This window comes from Arvicanthis niloticus, chromosome 1, assembly GCF_011762505.2.
Source record: "Arvicanthis niloticus isolate mArvNil1 chromosome 1, mArvNil1.pat.X, whole genome shotgun sequence".
NCBI lineage: Eukaryota > Metazoa > Chordata > Mammalia > Rodentia > Muridae > Arvicanthis > Arvicanthis niloticus.
The window spans coordinates 118,270,857-118,290,282 of NC_047658.1; positions in this window are offsets into that span (position 1 = coordinate 118,270,857).

The window sequence follows — 19,426 nt, forward strand, 5'->3', positions numbered from 1 at the left end:
TGTGTCTGTGGTGTTTGCATGGTTGTATGTGCATGAAGATATGCAGATACATTATATATACATATCTATGTTATATATATGATATACATACGCTATACATAGCATATATATGTGTGTGTGTGTATACACACACACACACACACACACACACACACACATGTATATATATACACACATATTCATGATTGGCCTGGGACCACAGAGATCTGCTTACCTCTGCCACTCAAATGCTAGAATTAAAATTAAAGGTCTATGTCATTATGCCCAGCCCTCTACCTTATTTATTTTATTTTTGAGACTGGGTCTCTTGCTGATCCTGGAACATACCAACTAACTAGGTAGCTGCCCAGAAAGTCCTAGGGATCCTCCTTACTCTACCTCCCAAGCTCTGGGGTGACATGTGCCACCACAGCCAGCTTTTTATGTGAGATATAATCTAATTCAGGTCCTCACGCTAGTGCAGCAAGTACTTCCTGACTCAGCCATCTCCCCACCCCTAGAAACTGACTCTTGAAAATTATAGCCTGGAAGTTATTATCCTGAAGGGGCTAGCAGCCCCATACCTTGTCAGAGACCTTTATCAACTCCCAATAAGCTATCCTAAAACAAAATCTCTGAGCACCACTGCATGGTTTAGGTAAGAGCAAGACTCTCTGCTCCCAGGGCTGCCATTTGGCGTCTGAACCATTGCCCTGGTATCTCCGTACACTGTGACCCACAGTGGGCAGCCAGCTGGCTGGGAGGAGTGCTGGCTCTCCCACTTCCTCTACACCCATCACGGGACATTAAGAGCTGGTTCCTGTGGGCGGGAAGAATCTGAGGGGGGGGGAGATGGGCAGAGAGGGAGGCCATTTTGGGGGCCTGAAAAAAACATCTTTCTCTGCATTGTTTTCTTCCTGCAGATTGGTTTGGAGGCACTGCTGAACGCTGGCCTTGGCCCTGATTCAGGGTTATTGCTCAATACTAATAGAGAACAGAAAGACAGCAAAGGCCACAAGTTGTGCTGGGAAAAAAAAATTTTTTTTGTCTGTTTCTTTTCTCCTTTCCTTTATTCCACAACTACCCCAGCCCCCATATTCTTCTGTCCACTCCTGGGTATCATTGGGATGACTCCTAAGATAGCTAACTGCTACCTTAAAAAGAAGAGAAGAGGGAGCAGATCCTCTTTGGCACCAAAGGACCAATTCTATGGAGCCCTCTTGGTCTCTTAGAGGCTGGAGAACTGGAGCTTATGTGCAGGGCTGAGACAACTGCTCTGACAGAGCTACCCGGTCTGAGTGTCCCTGCTTGTGAGGAAACTGAAGTTTCACTTCTTCTGGAAACCCCACTCACTTGGCCTCAGACTGCTGTAATGTGTAGTCTCCCTTCCCTCCCCTGGGCCATCTGTCGCCAGCAGCAACCCCAGGGGCTCTTCTCAGAGAACTCCACTCTGGCAAACTCAAGATTCCTAGCTTCACAGCAGAAAGTAATTTCAGGACAAGCCAATATGAAGGACAGTTCAGGTTTATTATAAGAGGGAGGGGTGCATGAGTGTGTGTGTGTATGTGTGTGTGTTGAAACAGGGTTTCTCTGTAAAGCCCTGGCTGTCCTAGGCTCTGTAGTCCATGCTAGCCTTAAATTCAGAGATCTGTCTGCCTCTGCCTCCCAAGTGCTGGGATTAAAGGTATTAATTGTGCCACACCACTGCCTGACAAGAGATTTTTTTTTTTAAATATGTTTAAAACACAAGTATTAAGAGAAAATGAGAAAAGCTAAAGAAGACACAGCAGAGAGCACGGGTGTGGCTTATCTAAGAGACACAGCCTCACTGTCTTTACAATAGCCACGTATAGCATTTAGGTTGGTTCTAAAGGTCTTCTTTTGAAAGGGTTTCTAAGAAAACAAAATGAGCCCACAGGGTGGTCCTGAGGAGTACAGACAAGGTTCTAATGGATAAGGTAACATTCTAGATCCCAGGATACAGGAAGACAGGATGTCTTCACTGTAAACAAAGTTAATTGTCTTGTTGGAGACTCTCAGAATACGTAGGAAAAGAGAGAAGCCCTCGCTAAAGCCTCAAACTTAGTTTACTGCTATTATAACATAGAAAATCTATATGTGAAAGAGATGTATCTTTGGGGCCACAACTTTCACAGCAGATGCTGTGCTGGGATTTCTGCTTCTCAGCTGTTGAAAGAAGAGAACCAGACTAGCTTCCTATAGCCCCATAATGTCCCCTGGATTTCTATCTTGCTTCAAAATCAGGTGAGTTAGAACCTATGTGCGTAGCACATAATCCCAGCACTTTGGAGGCAAAGGCAGGTGGATCCCTAAATGTGAAGCCAGCCTGGTCTACGGAGAGTTCCAGAACAGCCAGGACTACACAGAAAAAAACTTGTCTCAAAAAAACAAAATGAGGCCTGGCATGGTGGCACATGCCCTTAATCCACTCAAGAGGCAAAAGTAAGCATATCTCTGAGTTTGAAGACAACCTGATCTATAGAATGAGTTCCAGGACAGCCATAGATACACAGTAAAACCTGTCTCAAAGAAACAAAATAAGTAAGTAGACAGACAGTCAAAATGTATTACCTAATTGTAATTCTTTTGAGTGTTGGCTTTTTGAGACAATAGGGTCTCTCTATGTAGCCCTGGTTGTCCTGGGACTCAGTATGTAGACCAGGCTGGCCTGGGACTCAGAGAGTTCAGCCCGCCTCTGAATTAAGCGTGTGCACCATCGTGGCCAGCACTATTGTAATTTGAAACAATGGTAATTTGAAAATACGAAGGTTTCCAGAGGCATTGTAAATCTGTCTCAACCCTGGTATTTTCCACAGGCTCTGAGAAGTGGTCTCCTAAGTTTAGTGTCCTCTGAGTCCATGGTGTCTACTCTGAGTCACCTTATGCATAACCAGGTCCCTGTTAGGGACCCAAAGGGAGAGCTAGGAGTGATCGTTGGCTTCCTAGCACATAAAGAGATGCAGTCTCTCCACCAGGTACTAGAGGAAGCTGGAAAACGAGGATGTGACCAGGATCAGTAAGGACTATAGACTTGAAGCACAGGGGCAGAAGAAGCAAAGGCATCTCTGGGGAGGGGACAGTTACCAAGGCAGGAGGAAACAGTGGGAGTCACTAACATTGTCCCACTCTCATCCCTATTACCAACCATGGTGTCCCCATTTGCAATGGGTTTGTCATTGGCTGGAAGCTGGAGTCTTTGATGGAATGAAGCAGAGTGGCAGGCATGGATCCTGCTGCTCCAGAAATACCTCTGTTGGGAGTGGGGTGCTCCAGCTGCCTACGCCGAAGTATCAGCTCCTTGTTGGTGAAGGTGTGAGTGGACAGAAATGGTGGAGTACCTCCCAACCAGCCTGTCAGAAATTCTGGGAAGAACAAGGCTGATAGAAAGCAAGGCCAGCTCCTTCTCTCAGCTTTCCTTCCCCTGCCCAACGACAGCTTCCTCACTTCAGAGGAGTGAGGTAAAGACCCTGGGGAGTGGTGACCCAGATGAGGCCAACATGGGGACAACCAGAGAAAAGGGCCAGGCAATCTGGGTCACTCTTTCCTATGCACATACCTAAAAGACAAGACATGCTCCCAAAGATGGGGTGAAGGCAGCACCCAGTCCTGAGAGCTGGTGGCACCATGATTTCCTGTGTGTACTCATATATGTAGAAACCAGAGGACAACCTTGGGTGTCAGTCCTCAGGCACTGGCCATCTTTTTTTTTTTTTTTCAGATTTATTTTATTATTTTATTTGGGAGGGGCGGCATGAGGGAAGGCATTGGGGCCCCTGTAACTGAAGTTCTAGGAGGTTGTGAGCCTCCATATGGGTACAGGGAAGCAAACCTCAGGCCTGCATGGGTAGCAAGTGCTCTTGAGTGCGGAACCATTTCTTCTCCAGCTTCCCTTTTCCCCAGCCACACCCACCTTGGTTTTTTTTGAAGCACTGTCTGGCTGCCTTGGAGCTTACTAATTGAGGCTAGACTGGCTCTCCCTGGGGTTGGCCTGTCTCTGTGTCTTCAGCACCAGGGTCACAAGCACTCACCGTCATGTCTAGTTTTTTCAGGTGGGTCTGGGGATCAAAGTTGTGCGAGGCAAGTGCTTTACAGACAGCTCCTGCCACAATTTCTGAGGTCATTTTAGCTTCCCCCGCCCCCCCCCCCCCAGAATTAGGAAATGCACTTTGGGCCTCATGCATGTGAGGGAACTTCTCTACCACTGACCTACACAGCCCCAGCCACTCTTTTTACTTTTTATTTTGACAAAGGTCTCACTAATTTGCTGGCTTCAAACTCACTCTGTTTTCCAGGCAAGTTTTGAACTTGGGATCTCCTTGGCTCAGCCTCCTGCGTGGCGGGAGTACAGGCCTGTGCCACTGGTTCCTGCTCCACTTACACTCTTAAACTGTATCTCATTCTATGAAACAGAGCTACAGAAGGTGCCCATATCGATGCTGCTGAGCTGCGAGTTGTCCTTTGGTGGTGAAAACAGTGGCTAGGAAGTCTAGGCCACTGAGCTCTCTCTCTGGTGGCTCACAATTATCCATTACTGCAGTTCCAGGCCTTCTTCTGGCCTCTGGCAACACTGCACATATATATAGGCAAAATACTTACACACAAAATAAAAATAAATATCCAAAGTCTAATCCAATGAACAATAATAACAGCTTGAGGATTTTTAGGTCATGTGGTATACCTCATGTACGTCCATCCTCACAATGACTTTGGGAGGTGGGAAGAGCAAGAATTATGTCACACAGGTGGAAAGAGGAGTAAGAAAGTTCTCTGGTTCCTATGTTCTGCCCTACTCTAGACAGTTAAAATCTACCATTACAGGGAATAATTAGGACCTGCTACCCTCCCAAAGCATGCCTTCCATGTGTATATCCCTTGCTACAGACTGTCTTATTAAAGATCAACTGGCAGCTGGGCAGTAGTGGTGCACACCTTTAATCCCAGCGCTCAGGAGACAGAGGCCTGAGCTCTGAGTTCAAGGCCAGCCTGGTCCAGAAAATGAGTTCCAGGGCAGCCAAGGCTACACGGAGAAACCCTGTCTTTTCTTTTCTTTTCTTTCTTTCTTTCTTTTTTTTTTTTTTTGTTGTTGTTGTTGTTGTTGTTGTTGTTGTTGTTGTTGTTTTTTGTTTTGTTTTTTTTGTTTTGTTTTGTTTTTTTGAGACAGGGTTTCTCTGTGTAGTCCTGGCTGTCTTGGAACTCACTTTGTAGATCAGGCTGGCCTCGAACTCAGAAATCCGCCTGCCTCTGCCTCCTCCGCCACCACCACCCTGCTGAGAAACCCTGTCTTAAACAAACAAAGCAACTCATCCAAGGCTAATCCATCAAAACCTCCCCCAACAAATTCACCCCAATGTCCTAAATTGTAAGACTTCCAGGTAGTTTTGACAACTCACAGGAATCATTCCACCACATAGGGCCTGGGTCCCAGGGTCTCTGACTCAGATCGGCAGGCTTGCTCAGTGAGTCATTTTACCTACTGAGACACAATCCTGGTTTTTGAGACTCGGTCTTTCAATGTAGCCTCCCTCTACTTGCTTCAGACTTGATATCCTCATCCCTTGGCCTTGTGAGTATTAGGATTATGGGTGTGCACAACCACACTCAGTATTGCTTATTTAAGAAATGATAACTCAGTATAAAATTGAGATTGTCCATGGCAGGGCCTCTCCTTGTCCTGGAACTTGAATTCCTTCTTAACCAGCAGAGTAGAGAAGTGAGGCCTCTGAGTCACACAGATGCACCAAACCTGACTCACAAGGCAAGGTTTAGGCCTCCGTTCAGATGCGTTCAGCATGAGCTTTAGGGCTTACCCCACACCACACACACCCAGGTTAAGGCGTAGGGCAGTGTCTTGAGTTTCCTCTCTACAAAGCATGACCTTTGTGCTTGCCATGGACTGGATTACATATTAAGGATGTATTTATGAGTAGATGGATGGATGACCATTAATCACTGTAAAGCCTGTAATGTTTATTCCTGGCCATCTCTTCCCCAGGGATAGAACAGGGGTCTCCTCCACTCAGACAGTCCTCCTCCATGGCAACTTGTATTCTGAAGGTTTTCAGAAATTCTCTATGCTAAGTGTGGATTAATATGGATTTGGAACAGAAAGGTTCACTCAGGTGGGAGGACACTCTGAATCCCTGCATTTGAGAGGTTAAATCAGGAGAGTTAACAAGAGTTCAAGGCCTGCCTGGGTTACATAGCAAGTAAACAAGCCTGGCAAGCTAATAGAGACACCCTGCTTCACAAACAAGGTCCCTTTCTCAAGATCATTTGTCTCCAAAGCTTGATCTTTATGCCTGGAACAAAGAGCTGTTGACAGACAGAGCCTTCCCTTGCCCAAAAGCCAGACCCACCCTGTACCCTAGCCCTACAAATGTTCTTCCTGGTGCTATCCTGGATAGACTGTGGTTACCTTAGGGAGGGTCTAGGCAGAGGTAAAGGCAGGAATTTGTTCCTCTTGAGAACAGAGTATAAGCTCAAGAAAGCAGCCCTACTGCCAGCAGAGAAGAGAGTCAGGAAGGAGCAGCATCCCAAGCCATGGGGAAGAATGGGTGGCTTAACTGGGTGGTATGAGCTAAGAGGAGAGCCACATGGACTCAGAAACACCTATACACCTCCTGAAAGGGCTGGAGATTTAGGTGTAAAAGGAAGCTGGGGCTGGAGATGTAGCTCAGTTGCTAGGGTGCTTGTCTAGCATGCAGGAAGCCCTGGGTTGGATCCACAGCACCACATAAACAGGTATGCAGCACCCACTTGTGATCCCAGCACTCAGAAGCTGGAGGTAGGAGGACATCAAGGTCGTTCTCAGATATACAGTGAATTTCAGGGGGGCAGCCTAGGGTTCATGAGAACCTGTCCACCAAAAGTAAAATTATGAATGCTATAGAAAAAAAATATAGATAAAGTCTCCTATAGTGTAGGAGTAGGGCAAACTTTCCAAATTCTCACATAGCATCCAGAAGCCACAAGGGGAAAGGTGAATAAGAAATTGGATTATCTGTGGCCAAAAACAAGTAATCAATTCTTCCAGAGGATCCAGGTAGGTTTGCTTCCCAGGATCCACATCTGGTGGCTCACAACCACTTGTAACTCAAGCTGCAGGGAATCTGACACTCTTCTGTCTACCAGGGATACCTACACACATATGATATACACTCAGACACACATACACACAAATGAAAATAAAAATAAATCTTTCAAATTTATGTGAGTAAATGAGCAAAATTAAAACAAATAACTGCCTAAATGTTCAATTTATATTATACACAAAATTTATACACTCAAGCCAGGTAGTGGTAGCACACACCTTTAATCTCAGGACTTGGGAGGCAGAGGCAGGAAGACCTCTGAGTCCCAGGGCTATCCTGAGAAATCTTGTCTCAGAAAACCAAAATAAATAAATAAATAAATAATAAAAATTATACATTCAATTTATGTATATACTAATATTATTATTGTACAAAGTGCTTCTAATATGGATCTAAAGGTCAATGACCTGATTGAGAAATACACTAAGGATACCAATAGTTAAAAGAAAAAGACAAAAGTCTAAATTATATTAGAAGACACTCAATCTTGCTTATGGTAAAAGAAATTCAAATTGCCCTGAGAAACTATTTCTCACTGATCAGATTGGCCAAAATACAATGATTCAACAAAATGCTCTCTTGTTTCAGCTATGAGAAAGCCAGCATGGTGACACATGGCTGCTGGGAATGAGGGTGATGCCATCCCTATGGAAAGGAACTTGGCAATGCTTAGCAAAAGCAGCTTGTATGTTGGCTCTTTGACCTGCGCTCCACTTCCAGGAACCCATCCTGAAGATCCCTTGCAAACAATACAGAAAGTCTTGGCACTAGGTTATTTACTGAAGCTCTCTGTGACAGTCAAGGTCTGGGAAGAAGCCAAATGTCCAGAATAAGAGCGTGGGTATAACCAGACCTTCGCCTAACAAAGCACTCTGTGCCATGGGAGGAAGTAGGAAGATCTCTACAAACAAGTACAGAGTGGTCCTGGGGGCATCTCGTTACGGGAGAAGACATGATGGAGAAGAGTGCAAGACGTGCTCAGAAGCAGGGGCTTCTCCGGGACGGAAAGGGACAAAAGGCAAACGTGAAAGTGGAGGTGTGGACATCCCTCATAAACATGGTGGTTGAGATAGAGCAGCGCAGGGAAAAGACTCCAGATCCCTTTAAATGTATCTTATTTTTACATTCAACATGAATGTATATGTTGTACATGATTATAAAATTAGGTGATTGCAAAATTACATTAGGGCCTCAGTGGTTAGAATCACTTGCTGCTCTTGCAGAGGACCCAGATTCAATTCACAGCACCCACGTGGTAATTCACAACCATCACGTGAGGCTTTGTAGTAACATAATGCAAAAAGAGAATAGAACATCTTTCTTTGCTTTCTTTTCTTTTTTAGACAGAGTCTCACGGTGTGGTTCACTGTCCTAGAACTCATGTACCCCAGCCTGGTCTGGAACTCACAGAGATATGGCTGCCTATGCCTCCCGAGTGCTGGAAAACAGGAGACCGCTGAACCAGGAGAGGCTGAGCTGAGCCAGAGAAGATATTGGTAGGAGACAGTTGAGAGAGAATTGGACTAAGAGAGTGAGAAGACAGTTAGTGACTGTTGATCCAGGAGAAGCTGAGCTGAGCTGAGCAGAGCAGAGAGGCTAGAACAGCTGTCACAGTGAGGAGCAGCTAATATGGGGAAAACTGGGAGGGGAGACTATTGAGGCAGACTTGGGGAACTGTGGGAGAAATGTTTGAAATGGCTGGGCTAGAAACTGGGAGGAAGGCTGGCAGGATGTTAAGAGAACTGGTTGCTATTTGTAAGAAAAAGAGACACTAAAAGAAACATTTAAAAAACACATTTTACATCTTGCCTCTGTGTACACCCATACACACGTGTGCCCACACACACATGAACATGCATATGTAACACATGGGCACAGCATACACACACAAAGAACTATTTTGTCTTGTCATTACTTGCTGTTTGGAGACAGCATCTTGCTATGTACCTCTGGTTAGGTTGCTACACACTGTGTAGCCAGGCTGTCTTCAGACTTAACGGCAGTCTGCCTGCTTCAGTCCCCTATGTGCTGGAGTTATAGGCACAAACCACTATGCCTGTTCAACATATTTTAATCTCAAGATGAAAGCCAGGCAGTAGCGGCATATGCCTTTAATCCCAGCACTTGGGAGGTAGAGACAGAGGCAGACAGATCTGTGAATTCAAGTCCAGCCTGATCTACAGAGCTAGTTAAGGATAGCTAAGGCTATACAGAGAAATCCTATCTCAAAAAAATAAATTTATAGAATATAAATAAATATAAAATAAAATTTATAGAACTGGAGTTTTACTAAGATTAGGGACACAGATGGACAGAGGTCTTTGTGCTCACTGACATGCACTGGAGTGTTAAGCACAAGGGGCTGTTTGGAAAATGTGCTATCTGCCCAGAAGGCTGGAGCACACGTGTTCTTTAGCCTGGTGACTTTTCTATCTGTGTGTCTGGATACTGTTCCAGCACTGGATTCTTCCATAAACTTATTTTTTCAGTCAGTCTATAAAACGTTTTGACATAGTTACATCTGATCTGTATTTCGATTGATTCATTCCCCAAGGAGCTCTATGTATGCTTGGTTTTGCACATGGAATTGAGTTAATTATCACCAGAATAGTTTCCACCAGATAGTGCTGTGCCTAAATACGCCTAGAATAAACTACTCAGGGTCAGACTCCCAAAGTTTGAACCAACACCAGCTACTGTGTTGAGCCAAACTGGTTTTTTTTGCCTCCCATTGCTTGGCTTATTGCTCTGCTGGCCAAGACCGAAAACACACAAACACAGTTACATACAGCTATATATATATTTTTGGGTCTAAATGTCTTCCCCTCTGTCTTAAATCTCTGTTCTTGAGGACAGCATCTTAAGTCCTTATCTGCATTTTTCTTTAACTTATGTTATCGAAGACAGCTTAATACTGTTAGTGTCTGCTCGTCCTAGAACAAACCTCACCAGAGATACAAAACTACCATGTGGTGAAGTCACTTTCGAGAGTTCCGCTGCATTTGTGTCCCCAGCTCAGCACACAGGGACATCTTGCTTTCAAATTTTAGGAATTGATTTTGTGAAGTGAAGTCAGAGAAAAGCCAGAGCAGAGTTCTTAAGTCTATAGGGATGAGAGAACTGATGAGAAAGAACATTTGGACTGTAGAGAGTTAGAACCTTGCGCATCTGGATCTTGATGCCCACAATGCCAGCCCGTAATAGCTCCTCCTGTGTCTGACCTAGCATCCTTGTAACTGTCAAGGGGGACACATTAACAGACTCTTAGCTTTTGCCAACCCAAACCTAAGGTTGTCACAGATAATGTCTGTAAAATTCACAGAGTTTTTCTTGCTTGGCTATAACTCGTCCAGCTGACATGTCCAGTACTGTGGTTAGAAAATGCCTTGATAAGCTGGAGTAGCATACACCTTTAATTCCAGCACCAACTGTCTTCTCACTCTGTTAGTCCAATTCTCTCTCAACTGTCTCCTACCAATATCTTCTCTGACAGCTCAGCTTCTCCTGGCTCAGCGGTCTCCTGTTTTCACTCTGCTCAGTCAGTCTCCTTTCGGTGAAGTCTTCTCTTCCTCAGCCCTATTCAGTCTTCTCTCTTCCTGCACAACCTGTCTTCTCTGACCCTATGCTTCTGCCACCTGGATCCTAACCCTACTTCCCCTCTCTCTAGGCCTCTGCTTGCCTTTGTTTGTTTGTTGTTTCTTGGTTTTTTTTTTTTATTGGATATTCTACTTATTTACATTTCAGATGTTATCCCCTTTCCCCACTCCTCCACCACTGCCAGGAACTCCCTATCCCGTCCCCCTCCTGCTATGAAGGTGTGCCCCCACCCATCCACCCACTCCCCACTCCCTGCCCTTGAATTCCCCCACACTGGGGCATCCCACTTTCACGGGACCAAAGACCTCCTGTCCCACCAATGCCTAACAAGGTCATTCTCCACTGCATATACAGCTGGAGCCATGGGTCCCTCCAACCTCAGCCTCTGTAGTATGATTTATCTTGTGTCCCTTGTCATCTAAAGGATCCCCAGTTGCTAGTCTACTGGCTCTTTAAGAGAACTGCCTGATCCTTTGACCTTCAGGGACTTCTGGGAACAGGAGAGGATATAAAAAGCAAGCACTCTACTTAAAGAGCTAGTAGACTAGCAACTGGGGATCCTTTAGACGACAAGGGACACAAGATAAAATCATACTGCAGAGGCTGAGGTTATGGATCCTTATGTTATGTAATCTTGCTCCCCACCTTACAAATGGAGGTAGGTTCTCTCTCTGAACCAGGAGCTTGCCAATTTGGCTACTTAGCCAGGTCACTTCAGAAATCTCCTGCCTCTGTTTTCCGGGTGCTGGGATTACAAACAATCTGTCCCTCCCACTCTTTACATGGGTGCTAGGGATTTAAACTCAGTCCCCACACTTGTGTGGCCATCATTTTACACATTGAGTCATCTCCTTAGCACCCAAATAAATACATTTTAAAAGCCTTACTTACACCTTTTGAAAAGACCTAGTGGTTTTGAGTAACACAAATGACACATATGCATCTAGTGCTCCTTGGTGGTCTTTAAATACCATGTAAAATAGAATAAAATGAAATAGAATGGAATAGTCCCATCAGCAACAAAGCCTTTTTCTCTTAATAAGATACTTGCCTTGCATCCTTCATTATAGTAATGACAGTTGACTATTATGGTGGACACCATAACCAACTTACTTAGAACTTACTTACTTAGAACCAACTTACTTAGAAAATAAGGGGGAGGGGAGTCAAGCCCTTATTCTCTCTTCTTCTCCTCTGTGTCTTCTTCTCTGTGTCTTCTGTCTCTGTGCATTGGAGGAATGACAATGCAAAGACTCAAGTATTCACTGACACTTAGCAAAGGCTGAAGGCAGGGATGTTAGCAGGAGAACGGGGAGAAAGAGATCTGCCCTAGAGCTGGCAGCTGCCCTCTTAAACCAGAGTTTGAAGAAAGGGCAGGCTTTTAATGGATAGGAAGGAACAGTTGGGGGGACTGGGGGGGACTGGGAGATGACTTGGTGAGAAGGAGCACTTGCTGTGCCAGCATTAAGACCCCGAGTGTGAACTCCAACACTAGTGTGAAAGCTGAGAATGTCCCTGTATTCCTGTAACCTCAGCGTTGCAGGGCAGAGATAGACAGACCCCAGAATCTCATTGCCTGGCCCACCTAGGTGAAACTGTGAGCTTTAGATTTAGTGCTCAGAGTTGTGTCCTACCACCATTACCACCACCACATGCATACACCCCTGTTTTTGTTTGTTTGTTTGCTTGCTTGTTTGTTTCTTTTTTTCTTTTTCTTTTTCTTTTTTTTTTTTTTTTTTTTTTTTTTTGATTTTTTGAAACAGGGTTTCTCTGTGTATCCCTGGCTGTCCTGGAACTCACTCAGTAGACCAGGCTAGCCTCGAACTCAGAAATCCACCTGCCTCTGCCTCCCAAGTGCTGGGATTAAAGGCAGGCACCACCATGCCCAGACACATTTTTTAAAATTTTACACAATGTACAGTTTTAAGATAGAAAGACTTAAAGAAAGTGACAGAGGTACGGCCACACTGGACCTGTGGGGCAGAGTAGGGACTGATATGGATAACTTAAGGGACTCATGAGACAAGAAGAAAGGATGCCTGGGAATGAGACCTCATATGATTGCTCTGCCACCTGTCAGACATCTGTGCCTGGACTCAGAGGCAGCTGCTGGGTAGCAACTATCTGAGAGGAGAGTGAGGTCAGCTGTGGAGCTGACAGCATGGAGAAACAATCCCAGGGCAGCTGGGGCAGGGCAGGGCCGGGCAGGGCAGGGCATCTTAACAGGCTCTCTAATGACCTGGTCCCAGCTAGTTATAGATGCCCTAAGTGTTTGGAATTTGCCCTAACAACTTCTGGATGGTGCTTTATCAGACTCCATTTTGTGGTAGCTAATTGCTGCTTGCTGGCTCAGAGGTTACACCAGGGAGATCCATAGCAACCCTGGCACTGAGTAGGTGTGGCAGGCAAGGTGATTATTAAACCATTTGCAAAGAATGTGTGTTAGATGGGGCTGAAGATCCTGAGGGCAGCTGGAGGCTTGCTTGCCACTGTTCCCAGATGGCACAGCACAGTTTACTAGCAGACAAGTACTGAATGAATACCTTGTTAAATCATTCCTTTTCAGTCCTTCTGTTTCATGCTATCAAGAGACCAGTAAACATGAAGGGTGAGGCTTCTGGCTGCATAGCCTGGAAGGATTTTTTTTTTTTTATTGTGAACTTGGTTTTCTGTTTGTTTGTTTTTTTCCTCAAGTAGAAAGAATAGGCTTAAAGAATGCTATGAAAGACGCTATAGGAAATAAGGTAAACCAGGAACAGAGACATTTCTTACCAAGTATGACACACTGTGAATAATTGCATGTGTCGAACTTTTAGATAAATGTCAGTGCAGTCCCTCTGTTTACAGGAGCATCACCACACATGTGTAAGTAAATGAACATCACCAGGTAATGGGAAAGCAGGACCACTGTCATGTGAGCGATCCTTCACTGACCAAAGTATGTAGTATACAGCACCACAGGTGCTACTAAGTGTCATGTGAACTATGCCATTTGCCTGGATTCATCTTTCTTGCCTCCTCTTTCTTCTCTCTCCTTCTCTCTGAAGCCCCTTGACCCATCCTTGCCTTGCTCAGGAAACCAAAGATTGAGAAATAATCCTCCTTGTTCAGGTTTTTAGAACCATGAAACACTCTGACAGGTTTTGAAGAAATATAACAAAAACCAGCTGGCTCAGGTTGTTGGGTTCAGGATGGAAGCCAAGAAAACTTATTTCAGATACAGAAGAACTTTCTGAGCACTCAGGGAGGTGGCCGGTTCAGGATCTGAACTGTGTCCCAAGGGGAGATTATACATTTTTAAAGGATGGGTCCTGAGTCCTGCATGGCTTTGGAAGAGATGGTGGCATGACATGGTTCCCCACCTCTGGAGCAGAGCCAGTAGGAAGTGGGCCTCCACAAGTGTTGAAGGTTGCTGGGCTTAAGGCTTATTTTATAATAATGTATATATTTCACTTCATGTTCTTCCTTCTGGAAATATTCTCCCTGCCAAAGTTAATGACTCCACGATAATTAGAAACAGTATGAATCTGGGAGCTGAGGGTGTGTCTGTTCCTCAGAAAAAAATAGTAAATGCTGTGACCTTCAAGACAGCTCTTAAGGCTGTGGGAAAGAACCCTAAAAATATAAGTTCAAAAATATATAATTTCTCAACTATGTAAAGTATGAGTTCTATGAGGGGCTTCCCAGACCTAAAAGAACAAAGACAGCTGCACTTATAAGCCAGCTTGTCAGAAAAATACAAAGACAGGCAGATTCCTGAGTTCAAGGTCAGCCTGGGATAGAGCAAGTTTAGGCCAGGAGTGGTAGGAATGGTAATTGCAGGACAGGATCCTACCCAGCTAGCTTACTGTCTATGCTTACAGAAGCAGGCAGATCTCTAATTCATTGCCATGGTTTGTTTTGGTTTTTGGTTTTTTGGGGTTTTTTTAATAATTTATTTGCTGCCTTTTCTAAGAATCAAAGGGCTAAGGTTATAAAATGCTGATTCATGGAATAATCAAAAGGGAACCTGGGTGAGTGATTGAGTTTATATGTAAATAAAAGGCTGGGCTTTCATCTACATGAACTGAGCTATCCTAATGAGCTGTCTGGAAAGCCAGCAGGAGCACAACACAGAGCTGTCAGCTTGTACCCAACAATTGTCTTGAGTCCTTCTTTTCTTGCTCCCAAACACCCCTCCCTCAGGAACCCCTCTCTAAGCTGAGGCTGATCCTTGGCATAAAGCAAGGGGTGAGCTGAGGTGAGTTGCAAGGTTATCCAATTGTATTTTGACATTATAGGTTAAGCAAGGGAGTACTGAACAGAGACTGGATTGTATCCAGGGCACCTGGCTTCAAAGTCCTTAATTCATTATCTCAGCTATTAGGTCTGGAGCTCAGAGTGACATGGGGACAAAGGAGCGGGTCCTTTGTATGTAGTTAATTAGGACATAACAGGCAATTGGGTTATATATTTTTATAACTTATGCATCTTTGTTTAGATAACAGTAATTTCTATATTCTTTACCAGTTAACAACAATAAAAATTTTTTTTAAAAAGTGGGATTGCTGTTTTTTCCTAGCCTGGGAACATGAACTTGTTTGACCCTGCCAGCAAGATGAAAAAGTTGTCCTTGAGATAGCTGGACTCAGACAACAGAAGCTATTCAGGATGTCACCAGCTCCCCTGGAACCTTGAATTTACTTTCTCTCTATGATTAAATGGAGTTTGAAAATAAAATGGTAGTACTTAGAATAAGCTTCTTTTGCTTGTTTCCAACAAGGTGTTGGAAGGCACAATTCTGGTCCTCAACTCCATCCAACTTATTTCTTTTTTCCAATGCTGGGGGTTGAACTCACAGCTAATCACATTCAAGGCATGCTCTCCACCACAGGCTTAAATTCTGTCTGTTTTATTGCTAATTTGAAACAGGGTCTCCCTAAGTTGCCCAGGATAGCCCTGAACCCACTCTATAACCATGGCAGACCTTAAACTTTTGATTCTCCTGCCTCAGCCTCACAAGTATTACAGCCCTGTATCATCAGGTCAGCCACAAAATGCCATTTTAAAATGTTAGTTGTGGGCCAAGTGGCAGTGGCACACATCTTTAATTCCAGCCCTTGGGAGGGAGACATGGGCAGGCAGATCTTTATGAATTCAAGACAAGGCTGGTCTACACAAGTTCTAGGACAGTGAGAACCACACAGTGAGATCCTGTCTCGAAAAACAAACAAAAGTGAGGAGGAGGAAGAGGAGGAGAAGGGAAGGGAGGGAAAGAAAGAAGGAAGGGAGGAAGGGAGGGAGGGAGAGAGGGAGGGAGGGAGGAAGGAAGGAAGGAAGGAAGGAAGGAAGGAAGGAAGGAAGGACAGAAGGAAGGAAGTTGCAGGCTAAAGAGATGGCTCTGTGGTTAAGAAGGCCTACTGTTCTTCCAGGACCCCCAAGCTACTACTCTGAGTGGCTCACAACCACCTATAACTCCAGCTGCAGGTGGTCCAGTGCTCTTTACTGGACTCCAAAGGTACCTGCACACACACTCGCGCGCGCACACACACATACTCACACTCAATTTTTTAAAAATCTTTAAAAATTGTTTAGTCGAGAGCTGGGAATATCAACAGAGTGGCTTACAGAGATCAGGAAGTCTGCAGAAGTCTGACCTAAGTCCTCTGTATATATGTTACAGCTGAGTAGTTTGGTGTTCTTGTGAGAATCCTGGAGGTGGAAACGGGGTGGGGTGGGGGGCTGTCCCTGACTCTTTTGCCTGCATGTGGGACCCTTTTCCTCCTACCGGGTTGCCTTGTCCAGTCTTGGTGTGATAGAATATGCCTGAGCTTACTGTAGCTTGTTGTGTCCTGTTTGGTTGACGTCTGAGGGGAGGCAGAGGGGATGGATCTGGGGGAGAAGGGAGTTGGAGGAAAGAGACTGAGGAAAGGGGAGAGGAGGTAGAGGAAACTGCAGCCAGACTGTAATATATGAGAGGAGGATTTAAAAAGAAAGAAAAATTGAAAAGGACCATAAAAGTGACCTATAGATGGTACTAAATGCACATAGCCCCAGCACCCACTAAGGTAGGAGGACATGGAGTTCAAGGACAGCCTAAACTACAAATTGAAATCCCTGGGGTTGGGGTGTGGGAGTGGGGTGGGGGGTCTGAGTCACAAAACACCAACAAACAAACTCCAGTTAGGAATCAAATCACTAATTCATTTGGGAAATGAACCCTTATAGCTACAGCTTTGCTGTTGGCAGGGTTACAGCAAGCTTAGAAGTCATAGCTTCTGAGTCCAAGTCTCAAAGTATGTTCAGAGGGTCCTCACTGACTGAGGACCAGGCTACAGGAACTGCTGTGCATCTATGGTACAGATACAGAAGGTCCTCCATGTTTGCTGCTTCCTCCTAGAAGACCACTCTCCCCTTGTCATCATTTCCTAAACAATACAGATTAGCAACTATTTCTACAGCTTTTACCTAGTAGTCAGTATCGTAAGTAAACTAGACATGACTTCAAGTCTGTGAGAGAGGCCCACTGTGGTGGGTTACATGTAACCCCATAACTTGGAGACATAATGATTACCCTAAAGTTAAAAGCAGCCTGGGCAACATAATAAATACCAGGCCAGCCTGACCTAAAGTGAGACACTGTCTTAAAGGACAGCAAGGGCACCCAGCCCCAGCTGATACATCTGTAACATAACTCTTACACCCAAGGCTCAGGGAATATCACACAGGAGGGGACAGAAAGACTGGGACTTCCAGAGACCCAGAAACTGCTGCAATGTGACTTCTAGCTATGACTAGGAGCCTATACCCATGAAATATCAACAGTATGGCTGCCTAAATCAAACCTGACTAGTGACACAAGTTGATATTCCAACATAGATGGGGGCAGTCTCACAGAGTTCCACCCTATACAAAAAGCTAAAGGGGAAATTAAGAAAGAATGGAGAATTCTGAGAAGAGAAGTTGTCTTCCCTCAGGGATGAGCCCCTAAATGGTTATCCAATACCAATTACTCAGCTCTAAAAACATACAGCTACAAGCCACACAAAAGGAACTCAGCAGGTTGTATATATAATATTTGGATATATGCACAATAATAATAGAAAAAAAATAAGCCATAAAGTTGAGGGAAATGGGGGCAAGAAAGAGGTTAGAAGGAGAAGGTAGTAAATGATATATGTTAATTAATCTTTCTAAAAAAAGATGAGATGAAGAAATGACCCAATGGATAAACTGTCTGCCAAGTGAGCATGAGGGCATGAGTTTGCATCCTCAGGACCAATATTAAAAAATCCAGACATACTGTTCTATATTTATTCCCTGTGCTGCTGGGGCAGGAAGGCAGATCCCTGGAGCTCACGGAGCAGTCTAACTAAACTGCTGAACTCTAGGTCCAAAGAGACCCTGTCTCTTAAATAAGGTGGAGCATGATAGAGGAAGATACCCAATAGAGGTCGACCTCCACATGCATGCACACATACACACGTATGCACCCATGCACATGTGCACAGGCACACAAACATACACATACAGAGAATACATGGGAAGATTCGCCTAAGTTATGTACAAACGCTATGCCATTTAATGTATCTGAATAGAGGCCTGGTAGTGTACTCAGCTGGTAGAAAGCTTGCTTTACATTCATAAAACCCAGGGTTCCAACTCCGCATGAGAACACTTTTGGTGGCACATGCCTATAATCTTGGCATTTAAGAGGTAGAAACAGCCAGGCGGTGGCGGCGCACGCCTTTAATCCCAGCACTTGGGAGGCAGAGGCAGGCGGATTTCTGAGTTTGAGGCCAGCCTGGTCTACAGAGTGAGTTCCAGGACAGCCAGGGCTACACAGAGAAACCCTGTCTTGAAAAACCAAAAAAAAAAAAAAAAAAGAGGTAGAAACAGAGGGACACAAGTTCAGGTCATTGTTGGCTACATAGAAAGGTGAGGCTGGGGTACTTCAAATCCTGTAAAGAAGGGGGTGAGGGGACAACTGAGCATCCTTGGTTTGGGGAGTGTGTACTGGGCCCTAGAACTAATGCTCTTAGCCCAAATCGCAATTCCTGTGAATTACAAGAGAAATGACATTTCAGAAGTCTCCAGGGACCAGAATCTGGGGGATCTTCCTCCATACCTTTGGACAATGCTATGAGTTTCAGGATGTTACCAACATGGCTGCATCAAGATGCCCAATTAGAACATTTCCCCACAGGGAAGACCCAAGTTCCAGGCAAGGCCCTGTCTCCTGTCAGCTATGTGACCTTAGGCCAGGTCAAGCCACCTCTTAGACCTCAGCTTCCTCATCTGAGGACAGGACTCTGCCTATAGCACTGGGACCTGCCCAGCCTACTTAACAGGGATGTTGTCAGTTTCAGCCATAAGGTGTCAATAGCTTTGTGTAAGCTCTCTGGCAGAGCGCCCAGCACCAGACTCATGGAGTGACAAGAACCCTAAGAACATTCTAGTCTATTACCAGGAAGCATGTGGTGTTTTCTAGTCATGAACTAACTACTGCAATCCTCCACTTCCTCCCCTGGCCTGTGACAGCCCATGATTTCCTCTAGTTGAGAAAGCAGTCTGCATCCATGGGGCAGCAAAGGGACTTTGTCCTCAGAGCAGTGGAGCCCGTGACCATGTGTCACTCCACTGTCCTCATAGGTCAGCTGGTCCTGAGCCCCTGCCTTACAACATCCTGGGGTCTGTGTTAGGGCATAATCCTCAACCCCAGAAAGACTGGCCTGTTCTGTGTCCCCCGTGTGGGAACA